Source organism: Pteropus alecto, unplaced genomic scaffold, assembly GCF_000325575.1.
Source record: "Pteropus alecto unplaced genomic scaffold, ASM32557v1 scaffold25, whole genome shotgun sequence".
Taxonomy (NCBI): domain Eukaryota; kingdom Metazoa; phylum Chordata; class Mammalia; order Chiroptera; family Pteropodidae; genus Pteropus; species Pteropus alecto.
Window position 1 is genome coordinate 7,785,754 of NW_006441955.1, and position 16,269 is coordinate 7,802,022.

Consider the following 16,269-nt stretch of genomic DNA (forward strand, 5'->3'; position numbering starts at 1 on the left):
AAAGGAGGAAAACAAGGAAGACTAACTTACAACTATTAACATGTATTCAATGCAATATGAAGTGCTTTGTTTACATTATTTCTTTTAATCTTCACAATAATCTGATGAAATGTCATTTTTATTCCTATTTTACTGGTGAAGAAAATTCAGAAATTCAGGCTCAAAATTCAGATCTAAAATTCAAATCTATATCACTCTTAATTCAAAGTTCATGCTCTCGGTTATTATATGCTACAACCTCCCAATGAAGAAGAAATGATATCTATTCCTTGTCTACTCCAGTAGATTCTTATGATAAAATGAGATAATACATGTGAACACTCATGTGCAAACTATGAATATCCAAGCAACATTACCATTATTATTCTGTACTTATTATTGTTCAGCACTCCAAATCTCGAGCCATACTTCCAGAGTTAAAATACAGGTTAGTTATACTTGCTACAAGTTACCCAACATCTCAATGCCTAATCTTAAAATTAGAAGAGAAGGGAAAATAAAACAACTTATATTGAACCTTTTTGTGCCAAGCACTAAAGTAAGCACTTTGTATGCATCTTTTCATTTAATTTTTGCTAAAATCTGCAAGGTAGATATTATTATCCCCATTTTACAGATAAAGAAATTGAGGTTCAGAAAGCAAAGTTAAATAATATAAGATGTTACAGTTATTAAATATTTAGATGAAATTCAAACTTAGGTTTTTCTTGCCTGAAAACTCACGATCTTTCTAACACATCCTTAAGTGGTTGCCAGGAATATTATCACAAAGAATTCTCATCATATACTGTAATATAGATATTAACATCCCATTTTACAAATGAGGAAACTGTGGTTCAGAAAAAGCAAATGATTTGCCAGTAGAACAAAATGGAGAGAACCCAAGCTCTGGAGAGAAAGTCCTAGATTCAAATCCGAGTTTTGTTATGTATCAAGTAAGTGACTTGGGTTATTTAATTCCCTTCTGTAATGTAGGAATAATAATACATGCTTTATGAGGTCGCTGTGAGAATCTAAAGAGACAAGATGTGTAAAAAGCCTGCATGGAATGAGTTCTCAATAAATGGTAGCTGCTGTATTTTTGTCATCATTGTCTAACTTACATTCCTCTTATGAAATTAAATGAAAAAACTGGAAATGGCATAGCATACTACCTGCTACATAGTAAGTATTCAATAAATGATAGCTATTATCTTATCATTAGCTATCAAAAATAGTCTTTGCACTCCCATCTTCTGACTCAAAAATCCACAAGAGGAGCCCTTGTCTTGTTTCCCCAGCAGGATTTCCTCCATAATAAAACCCTTCAAGTTCATTCAGGTGCAGTCTGATTCCTCCTTCCCTGTAATCTGGTAACCACTGCTATTCTATCTCTCAAGACTTCCACCTCCCTCCAGGCTCAGGGCAGAATAACATCCCTGTCCTTCCTCTGAGGGATGTAAGGAGGCTTAAATAATTAACGGTTGTAGGGTGCTTTGAAAAGAGAGCGCAAAATAACATAAATCCCAAGAATTAATTCATAAAATCAGTGGTGGGCTTGACAATTATATATGTCCTATTTGTTCAGCTGTGAGAATAGTGCAGAACGTCAAAGTCTGGAGTGTGGTCCAAATCTCTCAGGACCAAGGATTTCCTGCAACTCTATATTGTCTGTGTTCTCTAAGGCTAGGATTGCAAAGTTCCAATCTTTTAAATACAGCATTAGGAATAGTTGCATTTTATTAATTTTTTTTAAAAATCTCTGCACTCCTCAGATCTAACCTGCGTCACAATTGGGTTTTGGAAGGCAAACGAAGTGAAAAGCACAGACAACCTATAGTTAGCAGAGCTTTGTTGGAGTTCTGGTTCCATCATTCTCTAACTGGGAGCACTTTGGTTCCTTACATAACCTATCTTAGTCTTCATTTCCTCCTTAGAAAAGAAAAAGCTAATAGTAATCTAGAAATCTAGGCTGTTATAATAAACTAATGAGATAATGCTTACATATTCATTCACCAGAAGTTTACTCAGTATCCTATTTTGTGCCAGACATATTTGGCAATAGCAATCAGAAAACAAAATTAAAAATATTTCCCCTTCACAGAAAATTATTAAACAGTGAAGAATAGTTGCCATGATTACTTTCACCTTAGGATCTATCATACCTTCTCAGAGATTTTGATTCACCCTTATCTGATTACTAAGAATGCAAATGTATTATCTGTACCTAAGTTCTTGCCTCAGGCTCTGTTTTTTAGGAAACCCAAATTATAACATTAAAAATTTGCAAAACACCTTTGTGCTGATTATCTCATTTCTACCTCAAACTACCCCAAACTGCATGTATTGATTACATTCAACCCTAATTTTAAGCACTGATCATTATTAAATAGATGTGAATATTCATTCATTCAACAAATATACCCCAAGCAGCTACTCTGTCTTAAGCACTGTTCAGTATAATTTCCTACTCTACTTTCTGACACTTTTTAATATCTGGAATTTCATCTTTGCCTTTTATATTTTCAAGCTCTGAGATTTAGTTGGCCTTTGAAGTCATCTCATTCAGCCTTTGACTCAACACAGAGTCTGCCTAAAGCACTCCTGACTATGGTCAGCCTTCACTTAAACACTTCTAATAAAGAAGGAATCACTTCCTCACAGAGATATTCTTTAGAATATCCTGTATCATATTCAACTAATATCTTCCTGCTGTGTCTACCACCCACTAGGTCTGGTTCTGATCTCCGTTCCTTCACAGAATGTCAGCTTTCACTTCCATATTATTTTTTACAGAATCATAGCATTTGAGTATTAAGTGAAACTTAAGAATCTTCTACAATACCTTCATTTCAGAAGTGAGAATATTGAAGCAAACTGAACATTAGTGAAATGCCTGAAGTTAAAACCTCAATTCTAGGCCAATGTTCTTGCCACACAGCATGTGGGCTCTCATCCATCTTGATTAATTTACTCAATATGCTAGCCACTTGTGCACACTCCACATGTGTGTTCTTCCTGTTGTTTCCACTAACAACTCTTAGCTTTGACAAGTTTTATTAAATAAATAAAGATTTATGGCTTTAATGTGCCTTATTAAATACTCAGTTGCTTCTAATCAAAGTCACAAAGTTATTAAATCATTTCGTTAGTTTCTATCAAAACCATGATTTTTTTAATGGAAGACCAACTTATCATTCATTCAACAAATGTATATTTAATATATACCATGTGTCAGGCATTACTAGGTGCTGAAAGTCATAAAATTGAAGAAGATATGGTGTCTGCTATAGAAAAGCTCACAGCAATTGAGTTGGGAAGATACATACACTAACCTAGAAGTCAAGAGTGTAGACTCCAGTGTCAGAAGGCCTTGGGAGAGGCTCCTAGCTCTCCTACTTACTAATTACATAACACTGAACAAGTTACTCAACAACGGTAGATCTCTATTTCATCATTAGTAAAATGAGATTATGTAATATAGTATTGACCTCAGTATATTCTAATGATGATTAATGGCTCAATTATAGCCAATTTTAAATAGTACATAATAACTGTTTAATAAGTTATAGCCATTACTATAGTTATTATAATTAATAAAAATTCTGTTAATTTAGCCAATGTTTATGATGTTTCCTCTGACAGGCCATCTGTTATATATGATCGTCATGGATATGAGCTATCCAGATTGCCTTCAAGGAGGAACTTTCTGACTTATCCATGGAGGATGTGATAAATAGACAGCCTCCAGCTGTCAGCAGCATCAGGGTCTCTATTAGGTGGAAGGAGCTGCTTTGCTAGGGTTACATCTTTCTCAGAGAAGCCCATATCTGGAGACAAGGCAAAGTGGGGATATAAAGGTCCAGTTATCTGAGCGCAGGTCAGATCAACTCTAATGAGCAATATCCACTCCAGCACTTGTCACCAGCTCTGCCCAGTTTGACTTCTTCCTCTTCTCCATCCTGCTCCCTCTCAGATGTTGATCTCTAGTAGACATTCCACATTCCAACCTTTAACTCCATGTCTTCCTCCAGAGAACCCCACATAAGACAATACTGGGCAGTAACTAGGAACATGGGCTTTGGAGCCACACTGCCTAGGTCTGAATTCTGCCCTTTATTTCAGATGAGTCACTTAACGGTATGTTTTCTTGGTTTATTCATCTGTAAAATGGAAATTACATTAATACCTACCTCAGAGAGGTGGTGTGAAGATCAAATGAGTTAATCCATGTTAAATGCTTAGGAGAGTACCTGGCTTTTTCAACCATTCAGCAAATGCTAGTTATTGTTTCCAACATTACCATATTCTAGGCGTTGCACCACACCCTTGGGGACATGGAGAAAGATCAGGCATGATCATTCCTTCCCATGAGGAATTCTACTAAGTGTTACAATAGATGTGTCTGAACAAGAAAAACCTGTGGCTGTGGAGAAGACTATGCTGTGAGAAAATTCATAATTGGGACAGAAAATCCTCCAGAAGCTGTAAAAAGTATGGAGAAAGCAAGTCAAGTACTACTTCATAAAGGAGATGACAGCCATGTGCCACACAAAGAATGAGGGGAAGTTTGAAATGAGATTCGAGTCAGGCCATAATATCCAGGATACCACAGTTCTGCTGTAAACAACAGTAGACACTAGTCTACAGCCATGCCACACTGAACGTGCTCAATCTCATCTGATCTCAAAAGCTAAGCAGGGTCAGGCCTGGTTAGTACTTGGATGGGAGACCACCTAGGAAGACCAGGTGCTGTAGGCATAAAAAAAAAATTAATTAATTAAAATAAATAAATTAAATGAATGAATAAATAAATATATATGACAGACGCTAATAATGTATATTGCTGTCCCCACAGTACATAAAGGGTTTTCACTTCCATTCTCTTTCCGACAGCTTTTTCACTTCCACTACCAGGCAATGTCCTTTAAAACCCCAACAATTACATTAATTGCAAGGTCAGACGAAGCCCTGCCACCAAGTTTGCCCCACTGAAAGCAACATAAGAAAGTGTTAAGTCAAGTGGATTTCTGAGAATTTTACTCAGGAAATACAAATGATTCTACTGAACTAGTCACAAGACTATGCATCCTGAACACTACACTGAGAAATTTCTTCCATTCACAAACTCTACCAGTAGGGACAGCTAAAATTTAATGTATATGGTATTAGTCCCTCTGAGCTATTTTTTTCTCATAAATTTTATTTATAACACAAATAAAAAGACAAGGTTTGTTACTTGTGCTTATAACCCATTCAAAAACTGCAAGGTGCTTTTTATACTTGATTACCACCTACTTGACGTATGTATTTTAATAAAACCAGCAATGTGTGCATATTCTCCCAATATTCATGAAAAGTCATGGGAACTGTAAATTACACTAACCATAAACTTGCTTAGGATTGACACAGTTACATAAAAACAAATGACATATTCAACTTTTTTTTTTAAGCAAATCTCCATTTAAAGAGCTGAATGGTTGTAGGGAGCAGGAGGGAGGAGAAAGTATGAGGAAGGAAAAAATGTATTTTATCCCCACCACGACTGCCATGAAATAGAGAAAGCATTATTGCCATTTTACATACGACAAATAATGAGGCCCATAGATAACAGAGTAAGACAGATAAGCAATGACTAACAAAATTGTGACCCCCCGCAAAAAGTACTCTGCTATGACAGCCATGCTGTATAAGAGAATCCAAGCTCTGGAGCCCAAAATATCCAAGTTCAAATTGTAGATCTGCCATCCATTGTTTGTGTGACCCTGGGCATGTTTTGAACCTTTGCGTGCTTCAATCACCTCAGCTATAAAATGGTAAGCAAAGCGCCACCTGTCTCTTAGACTTATGAGAATTAAAAGAGGTAAAGGATGCAGTGGCAGTTTAATAATTTAGTCCTTCTTTTCCACTTCCTCACCGTATTCCATAGTCTTCTCTATCTGTAAGTGAAGGGTTTCTTGGGTCATGATGTCAAATTCTTACCCCTGGTCTCCCGTTAATTGACTCACTACAGAGAAGAATGGCCGGCTGAGAATTAGATCCCAGTTCAACTAGCTCAAAATCCTAATTCTGCCTCCCTGACCGTTCTGATACCACCCAGAAATCTTAACTTCCTTCACTACTATTAGCTTCCTTTGGAAAGAGATTCCAACCCAGTCTGAATCAAAACTCAAATTCCTAGAATCTTGGCAGTGGAGGGACCTTCATAGACATCCAGTTCGGAACATTCCCAAGATGAGTTCTACAGCTCACTTGTTCCACGGACTATTACCTAGTGCAATACCAGGAATCGTATGTCTCTCTTAGGAGGTGTATATTAAATAAACTAAAAAGACCTGCAATAGAGTCACACCCTTAACTTTGTTTTCCACACTATTTCCAAGTACTGACTATAATTCTCTTTTTGCAAAGGACCTAATAACATTTTGTGGGACCAGTGCATATGACATGCAGTTTCAGAAATGTAGCCTCAGTAGTAATAACTTGGGTATGAAGATGGCTTCTAATCCATGGAGACCCTTGCTAAAACCTTAAGCTCTAGAACCCAGGAAGCAAGAAGGTATTGATCATTCTCTAATCCAACCTTTCAACATTACCCATGGAGAGTATGTAGCTCAGAGATGGCAAGTGACTTTCCCATAGTCAGCTCCTACGTAAGCTGGTGGTAGAGATTAGACCTGAATCCAGTTTCCTGAGCCCCCAGGCCAATATTCTCTTCATAACCACAGAGCCCTTCTGTTTTCAGCTTAGGCCATGGATTGAATTAAGAGGGTTTGCCTAGTGCATCCATCCATCCATTGATTCCTTCATTTACAAATCCTCCTGTGTAAATGAACAAATAGAGAACAATGTGGTTCTGATCTCAGAGAAGTATGTACAACAAAGTAAAAAAAATAGAGAAATAAGAGAAATTCCCCAGAAGAGGTAGATTGTGGAAGGAAAAACAGGGACTTACCATGTGATTAAGAGGACTGAAGAGGACATCCTAGACAGATGACAGTCTGTGCATAGGCGTTTAGACAGCATTGGGGAGCTTGAAAAGTTGCTAATGTGTCTCACTTGGTAACTGAGCACAGAGGGGGTCTGGGGAGGAGGACTGAAGAGGACATCCTAGACAGATGACAGGCTGTGCATAGGTGTTTAGACAGCATTGGGGAGCTTGAAAAGTTGCATTATAATGTGTCTCACTTGGTAACTGAGCACAGAGGGGGAAGCTTATGGTGTTTCTAAACCTTGGGATCTGTCACTTCCTTTCCTACCCTTCTTCATTTGTTAATTCATTCACCTGCTCATTCATTCAATGAATACTAATTAGCATTTACTATGGGTTCTGGAATACATTAACAGGTGCTTTCAGCCACCCTGTCCCCAAATCTCTACTCATCCCCTCTTTACACAGGCACACATACATGGACACACACATACACACGCCCTCAGTATTTTCTTGTTCCTGGCATAGTATGAGCATAGTAGAGTTAGTGACTGTCTTCAGCATAAGAGGGACTCTGATTAAAACTCCCCATGGCTTGTTAAAACTTTCCACTGGCTTTTAAAATTACCCTCCCTCCTGGCTCTAGGCAGTTCTCATAGTTCATAACTCCCTACAGCTGTCTACTCTTCCTCAGGACCTTCCCAGAGTAATAACTGCCTTGCAGATGATTGCTGGTTTCCTGCTCCATGAATGTGAGAGAGTTCAGTCTCCATCCAGTGTGCCCACTGGATACTGCAGTATTCTAGTTCCCTTTCAGAAATGCAAAAATTCATCTTAGACCTCAGGCCTAATTCCTTAATAAATTGCCTACCTCTGAGATTTAAAGAAGTGCCACCGGCCTTGAGAAGATAGATCTTCATTTTTCTCATGAGAATTTCTTTTGGGGAGACACAGCTGTAAGTGCCAATGAAGCCCTGAGCTTGATAATCAGAAATAATTGAGTTTGATTTTTATACAAATTAGTTTACTTTTCTGAGATTCTATTAACTGTATCAGTAAAATGGAGATGGTAGGCTCTATCCCCTAGAGTTATTAGTATCATTAAATAAGACAGCCTGGGCAAAGCAGCTAATGTATACAGTAATCAGTGTTCAGTGATCGTAATAGATTTCCCTTAGTTTTAATCATGATATATGTACTTCTTGACAAATTGTGAGATCTCAAGTCTCTAAAGGCAGCCAAGGACAAAATTCTCTAAAAGAGAGCTTAATAATTATCTTCTTTGACTATTTCCTTGAACTCGTAACTTATTAATGTACCTGAAAGCTAGATATTACATTTCTTTGTGGACCAAATTATAAATGCTATTTACCTATGGGAAATTCCACATTTAATTAATAATTTATTAATGAAGTCAGAATTTTTTTTATGGTCATCCATTTGAAAGTTTCACTTCTTACAAACAGTCATGTGTCCCTGCATTGGTAACTTAAGTACTTTGACTTTCAGTTTTCCCAACATCATGATTACAGATGTCATAAAAATATCATGAAGAGTAAATGAGATAAACATACATACAGCACAATTTTTCTCAATGTCATTTCCCCAGTAATTAAAAAATAAATAAAAGACCATTAAAACTCTCCCTGCCTACCATCAGTTAGATAGTGTACAGGAAAAAAAAAATGAAAACAAACAAAAGAAAAGAAAAAAAAAGAAAAAAAACAAACTCAAAAATTTAGCTGTAAAATAAAGAAACACTCATTATGAATTTTATTACTCCAACTACTGTAAACTGTGTAGGAATCTGAGCTGCAAAGCTACCCATTAAACTGTCTTCTCTTTCCTGTTTAAATAAGGCCCCTCTTGGGTCATGGCTGCATGAGCCTTCATGGGTCTGCATCCAGGAAGGAAGACGTTTCTACGGTAACCATTGAGGCCTTCTCTGGAGGTTCTCTGGGAGAGGCCAGGGTCTGGTGCAAGTGACAAACCCCAGTTCCCTTGATAATGTACAGAAAGGTAGCAGCCATGATGTCCAGGCATGAGCAGAATGAGAGCATTCAGGCGTGAAATCCCTTTCAATTGGTCGTTTGTTTCCCCTGATGAAGAATTCACTTTGTGTGGCTCTTTTGAGAAATGGCTGATCTAGGCTCAGTGATGTATAAATAATAAATGTTCCAGAAGGAAAGATATTTTTGTGATTTGGGAAAGGAGGTTGTTGGCATCCCATAGTAATTTGGTTCCAGTTTTTAGAAGGTTTGAAACTGTAAGAGACCATAGAGAATAGCCCAATAGCCTCATTTTATAAGTTGGTAAACAGATCACAAGAAGGAGGAAAAAATGATTCGTCAAAGTCACAGAGTGAGGTGATTGTTATGAAAACATATCCTAAGCTCTTGATGAATAAGGCTTGCATTGTATAACTGTGACTGTCCCGATAGAATATGAGAAGTATTCAGATAGAGAGTTGGACAAGAAGCAAGGGGGATATGAAACACGGAGATCAAATTTGAGCTGAGAATCTGAGAATGAGTAAAAGTTGCTCTCATTTATTTAATATTAAAATGTGCTAAAGACTTTATGCATATTGTCTCATTTAATCTTCACAGCAACCCTTTTTGGTGGGTACCATTACTAGCTACTTTTTTTTAAGAAGAACAATGGGCTTTGAGAGGTTGGTCACTTTCCCACACAGCTAGTAGATTGGCAGAGTTAGGATTCAAACCCAGGTCAGTCTAATTCCAAAACCTGTGCTCTTTTATTGACTATTGGTATGGTATCTTCTATAAATAAGCACAAGAGTCTGACACATGGGTAAATTAGAGTCACTGTTCTGGGCAGGAAAAAAAAAATAGCACAAGCACAAGCAAAGGCACAGAGGTACGTTGCATGCTGTCTCCGTCTGGTACCCAACAATTTTAGTAGCACTGCCAGTCTCCCATAGCCTTGTCTAAGGATAAGAAAACTTTAGCATTGCTTCTGAAATCTAAGAAACTGGTCCTGGCCATAGTGAGACAATTTGAGACCGATCCAATAATAGAAACCTTCATACAACTGGTGGCCTGGATGCAGCCCCTATATCCTTCATGGAAGTTGTAATAGTGAAATCTATTATGAACCATTCTCTCTTTTACAACTCACTTTTATAGCCATTGGGTTTCTGGCAGCTCTAATCATTTGGATCTCCTTTCATTCTGGACACTTGAAGTATAAAGTACTTATATAGCTTCTTTCCGTGGGGACACATTGATCCTTAGTGCCTAGAGCCAAAGTTGTTCCAGTTCAGTAAAAAGTCTTTCCTGGAAAATCCAGAGTTGATTTAGATGGAAAAATTCCCTGCCCATTAGGAGGCTACAACCAGTCTATGCCAAACAGTGAAAAATAAAGAAAGTTATTCAGATGGCAAGGCCAAACTGACCACATTGGATAGAAACTATCCAGGTCATAATAACCAAAATTGAGGGCTTGCTCCACAGGAAGCACTTCATATATGGAGCATGTCTTATCCTCTTCACAATCGCTTTTTGCCATTGTACAGATGAAGAAATAGTCTCAGAAAGGTTCAGTTGCTTGCCTAAGATCATATAGAGAGCAAGTGGCCAAGCCAGGATCTCTACCCAAAATTCTATGATTCCCAAACCTCTACTCTTTCCACATCATCCCCAAATCATCAATCCACGGTTGGTTGGAATTATAATTTTTGTCACTGTTTTGTCCTGAGTTCCACAAAAGCCCATCGGCTATATTGTTTTAGAACTCCAGATTGGCAGAATTCATCTAAGGAAACAAAAATAGAGTTAATTTATCCTGAATCCAAATGTTGGGCTCCTCTTAGGTTTTTAAAACAGACATAAACATTGTTCCTCTGGATTGATTCTGCGCTGACACCACCTGGTTTCTGCTTATTTTATCATTTCACCCAGCTCAGTGACATTAAATTATAATTTGTTTCTGCTGAACATTTTCATGCTGTGAAGTACTGATTAACAAAAAAATGAAATTCTTCTTTCATTTGGTCAACAAGTCTGCACTGCTGCAGTGTCTCAGATGGCAGTCCTTCAAGGAATTGAGACTCTATGGAATAAGCTCCAATCGTCAGGAAATAATTGCATGCATGATTCTAATGGAAGACTTTGTCAGCCATTATTCTGTTTATGGCCCATCAGCTACGAATTTGTCCAAACTAGAAAGTTCAGCATAATTCTCCAGTAATTATAATTCTCCATAATTCCTAAACCCAAGCATGCAATCAGGCAGTAGGCAAGGTGATGAACTTCCCCAAAATGTCTCCTAATCCATGTCCTTTTCCACTGTGTCACAGACTTAGCCCAGGTCTTCACATTTCCACTCCAGGACCGTATAAACAGCCTCCTAACCAGTCATTAGTCTCTGTACTGCTGCCAGGATGATCTTAAAAAATATCTGACCACGTCAGCCCTGCTAATCACCTTTCTGTGGCTCTAAATAATATTTGCTAGATAATAAAGTTGAACTTATGCAATGGCATTCATAATTGGACTTCTGCATCTCCTTCTAACATCATCACATCACCGCTCTCGTCCACCACACCATCAGTATCCACCTGCTCTACCATCATGGCAATGACACTTACTAACATAGTCACCTTTCACTGAAGGCCCAATGTGTATCTGACTCTGCATAACACTTTTTCACAATTCTCAGAAACCTGTTATGAGATAAATTATATATCATTATACTGAGAGTCAGAAAATTAAGGAAACTTCCCAGGATCACACAGCTGATCACTCAGGTAACAGAGCTGAGACCTAAATCCACCTGACTCCCAAACACTTTCCATTCAGCCACATGACCATTCTGAAATACTGGCAGTTCTCTGAATGGGCCATGCTCTTTATACCTTACTACCATCTTTGCAATTGCTCTTCCCTTTGCCTCTAATACATCTTCCTTTTCTTTGACAGATGGCTGATTATAATTCATCTCCTAAGATTTTGTTCTAATAACACCTTGAGGTGAAATTCTGAATAATTGCCGATGGAAAGATAGAGAAAGAAATAGAACCAGACTGGGAGTCAGAAAGCTGGCTGAGTTCCTGCCCTTCTCTCACTTAAGCCCCCTTGTCTATAAAATGGAGATAATAATCCACAACCCGCCTACCACCTGAAGTTTCGGGGAGGATCAAATAGGATTTTATATTTGAAATCACTTTGCAAACTATCAAGCCCCATGTAAATATAAGTTATTATTAATTGTTATATTAATTAAGTAATTAAATCTCAGTGATAATAATGAATCTTAGAAATTACTGTTAATGACTATTAATCAAAATGTATGTTGATGGTAATCATGTTAATTAAAAGTCTCAATAATAATAATAATTAGCACTGATACTGAGAAGTGGCCCATCAGGTGTGGAGTAGCATGAAACTGGGGAGTAAATATCACAAGCGAGAGTTGGCAAAAGTCCAGAGAACCAGGCTAATGAGCAAGACAATCAGATTAGCCTTGTTCTTCCTGGATGAAAGTTCTGCTGTGCTCAGGTAAAAGGGACCGATAAACACTAAAAGTATCTATTATTACATAAATATCTGAGTTGCAATATTCATGTAGCTGCATATGTATGTATATCCCTGTGTCATAATACTTTCACATTAAGCTTTATCATATTGAACTTCTCATAGTTCCATGACCATGCCATTCCCTAATGCCACCGCCTGATCACATTGCCCATGACATTGCCCTGAGAAACCCCAGATCCTTCATGCCCTGGTTCATGTAAATTGTCTTCAATAAAATCTTCCTGGATTTTTTCTGGAGGACTAGGGGTCTCTTTCCTTAATGCTCCCTTTACCTCTCCAGGCCTCCACTCTGAAACTTACTGTCTCAGTTTCACTACTCACAAACTGTGTTTCTTCAAGAAATTATTTAAAACATCTTTATGCTTCAGTTCCTCATGTATAAAATAAGGATACTAGCAGCATGGACCTTAAAGGATCATTTTGAGAATTAAATAATATGTAATTCTTTTAAAATAGGATGAGATACATAGCACTCAATTAATGTTATTATTTTTGTTATTGTAAGTGTTTCCTTATCTATTGCTCTGACAGATCGTGAAATTCTTTTTGTGTCCTCGTCACATAATAAATGCTCCTTTCATTGTTGTTATTAAAATGGAAGTGGAGGATGTTCTTAAGGAAACTGTGGACAAGAGTAAAGGCAGTAGGGGTGGAAAATCCATGAACCACAAAATCAGATTTGGTTTAAATCTTAGCTCTGCTGCTTGCTTAGACCTTGGCTTCGTTCGAGTCACTTCCCCTTCCTAGGACTCAGTTTCCACATCTTGGAAATGGAACTAATAACCCTTCACCTACTTCCCCACAAGCTCCATAGGGGTTTGGAGAATACAGATGGGAACCTACTTTCTTAACTGAAAGGCACTAATCAAATATAAGATACTTTTACCATTATCAGAACCATCTGGAAGTTGTTTGGACTTACAAATTGTTAGAATCAGTTAAAACCTACTTGAATTACACAAAAAGCTGTTGTTATACTTGGGTCTTTTTTTAAGCCCTTATAAACCCTATGTATATTGCAAGTCTTTTTTTCCACATTCACCCTAATTTGTGAATTTTCAAGTTTCTTTTTCCAAAGACTGAGTAACAATACAGCTAAGAGCAAAACTTCACTAAAGATTTGCAGTTTCTATTTCTCTCAAGGGAGTTTCTAGAGTCCTAGCTAATAGCCAAGTTATTAAATGCAGCTCAATTCACAGAGATGTCAGGAAGCTCCATCTCAGAGGTTACTTTAGGATAATAGGAACTTTAGATTAAGATGGCCGGTAAATTTGGAAAACAGAAAGAACTACAGAGATGGCAAGAACACTGGACTAGAAGTCAGAAATCCTAAATTCTAATCTAGTTCTACAGCCTTCTAGTTTAGACATCTTCCCTGAGTTTTAGTATTCTTGGTAAAATGTGGATAACCTCTCCATTTCGTTAGCCTTTGCCATATAATAAATTGCCCCAAACTTTAGTAACATAAAATATCAAGAGTTTGTTTCTCACAATCCTGTGGGTTGGTTAGGCAGTTCTGTTCATCTTGCCTAGGTCTACTTATGGAGCAGCATTCAGCTGATGAGTCAGTTGAAACCTGGGCCCAACTGACACAGCTAGGGTTCTGAGCTTCTTTTTTTGTACAAGGTCTTTCATACTTAAGGAGCTAGACTGTGTCTCTTGACATGGCATCATGAGTTCTAAGAGAAAGTGGAAAATATACGGTCTCTTAAGGCATAGCCTCAAGTAGTGTCATTTCTTCCAGATTCTACTGGTCAAAGCAAGTTACATGATCAGCCCAGAATCAAGGGTTGGAGAAACATACTCCATACTTTTATGGGAGGAAGGCAAAGTCAAATTACAAAAAGGGACATGGTCACAGGAAAGCATGATTCATTGAGGGGCCTTTTTTGTGACAATCTGACGCACATCTGTCCTGCCTCCAGGGTTATATACATGCAGATAAGCTAATATCATTAATGACATTTTGTAAATAGTAAAGGGTTATGTCATACAGATGGAAGAGCATTCATTTTTGTTCTAATATTTGTATTATTCAACTGGTCTTAAGAGAGTTTGGGTTAAGTTTTCAGATTTTTGATTCTCCATTGGTTGAATGTATGAGAATATAAAAGAAAGAGTCCCAGACAGGTGATAAAATTAGAATATTATCATTTCATAACCCATAATGAATTAGTAGATACAGGATTTAATCATCAGTGGCTGCTAACGTCACAAAAACCAAGACAGCTAGATGTTATATGCCTACCGAGAAGGAGCACAACATCACCCATAAAGTTGTCTTGCCAAAATAAACAATGAATCTGATCAGTCTTCAAGCTACAACTACCAATTTTTAGGAAATACAGAAAAAAGAGAAATATGTTAAATCATACCACAGAAATGCAATCAACAAAGTTCAGACTGAGAAATACTACAGAAAAATAATCTGGTTATTCCAATAAATATATTATAAGAGAGGAAAAGAGGTTAAATAGCATAGACATTAAGAGAGACCAATAACAATGTGTATGACTTATTTGTATTCAAATAAACTATTTTTTAAATTATGACATTATAAGATTAGCTGGAAATTTGTAAACTTCCTGCATAATTGAAAAAAATTAAGTGATTAAAGCTAATATTCCACGTGAAGTTGTATTATGGTTATACATTTTTAAAAGACTCCTTAGCTTTTAGAGTATATATTGAGGTATTTACGTGGTGAATAATATTATAGCTGAAATTTATTAATACAGAGTGGAAGTCAGTGGATGGGGGTACAGACGAAGCAAGAATATTCATGAGCTGATAACTGTTGAAGCCAGGCGATGAGTACCTGAGAATTCATTATACAATTCTGGCTACTTTAATATATGTTTTAAGTTCTCCATAATAAGTATATTATATTTATTTATTTTTTAAAGAGTTGGACAAGAAGTCAAACAGACCTGGGTTTGAGTGGCAGTTCCTGTGTCCCTTCTCCTTAACTGTATGTTCTTGAGAAATTTGTTTCACTTCTCTGAGCTTCCATTTCTTTACCAATAAAATAGGGATAATCCCCCCCCCTCCATTATTTTCCAATGATGCTAGGAGGGCCAAATGAGTTCACAAATGCAAAAAAAGCATTTTATAAATCATAAAGGGCTGCATCCATGCGAGAAATTGTTTTTGTTACTGTCACTATTGACCTTGAAAATAATTTAGATCTGTTGGTCCCTGTTGGCCCCTGTTGCTCCCTTAGTAATAGCATCTCTTCATACTTGGTCTGCTCCCATGAGAAATTAAGTATAATGGGCTCAAAAAGCTCTTTTGTCCATGGCCATGATCTTGACAAAGTAGCTGAAAATTATTTTTAAAATCTCAATTTTTGTCTTTATCTTAAAGCCAAGTGGTGAGAACTGCTGCTACCAATCAAGATAGAGTAATGGGGACTGGATTCACCCTCATTCTGTATACAACCAGAAAAAAGACATATATATATCTTTTAGATAAGATAGATATATATATAAAAGATATATATCTTTTATATTTATATCATATATATATTCTAATATATATGTATGAAACAATAGTTTTCAAGGAACTGAGCATCAGACAAAAAAAAATAGTGGTCACTAAAATGTGGGAAACAAACAAGTTGAGTCCCACAGTTGCCCCAGTTTACTGCTTTTAAAGTGTTTCTAGACGGAAAAAAAAAGAGAGGGATAAAAAAATATCAGGATTGGAAAGGAAGAAATGGAATTGACTTTATTAACAGATGACACCATTATCTATGTAAAAAAAATTCACCAAAACCTACAAAAAAAATCTACTAGA

General features: G+C 37.0%; 1 pseudogene; it reads left to right on the plus strand.

The window, feature by feature from the left end:
• The first annotated feature begins 4,621 nt into the window (after positions 1–4,621).
• Positions 4,622–4,740, plus strand: LOC112485824 (annotated as a pseudogene).
• Positions 4,741–16,269: the final 11,529 nt, after the last annotated feature.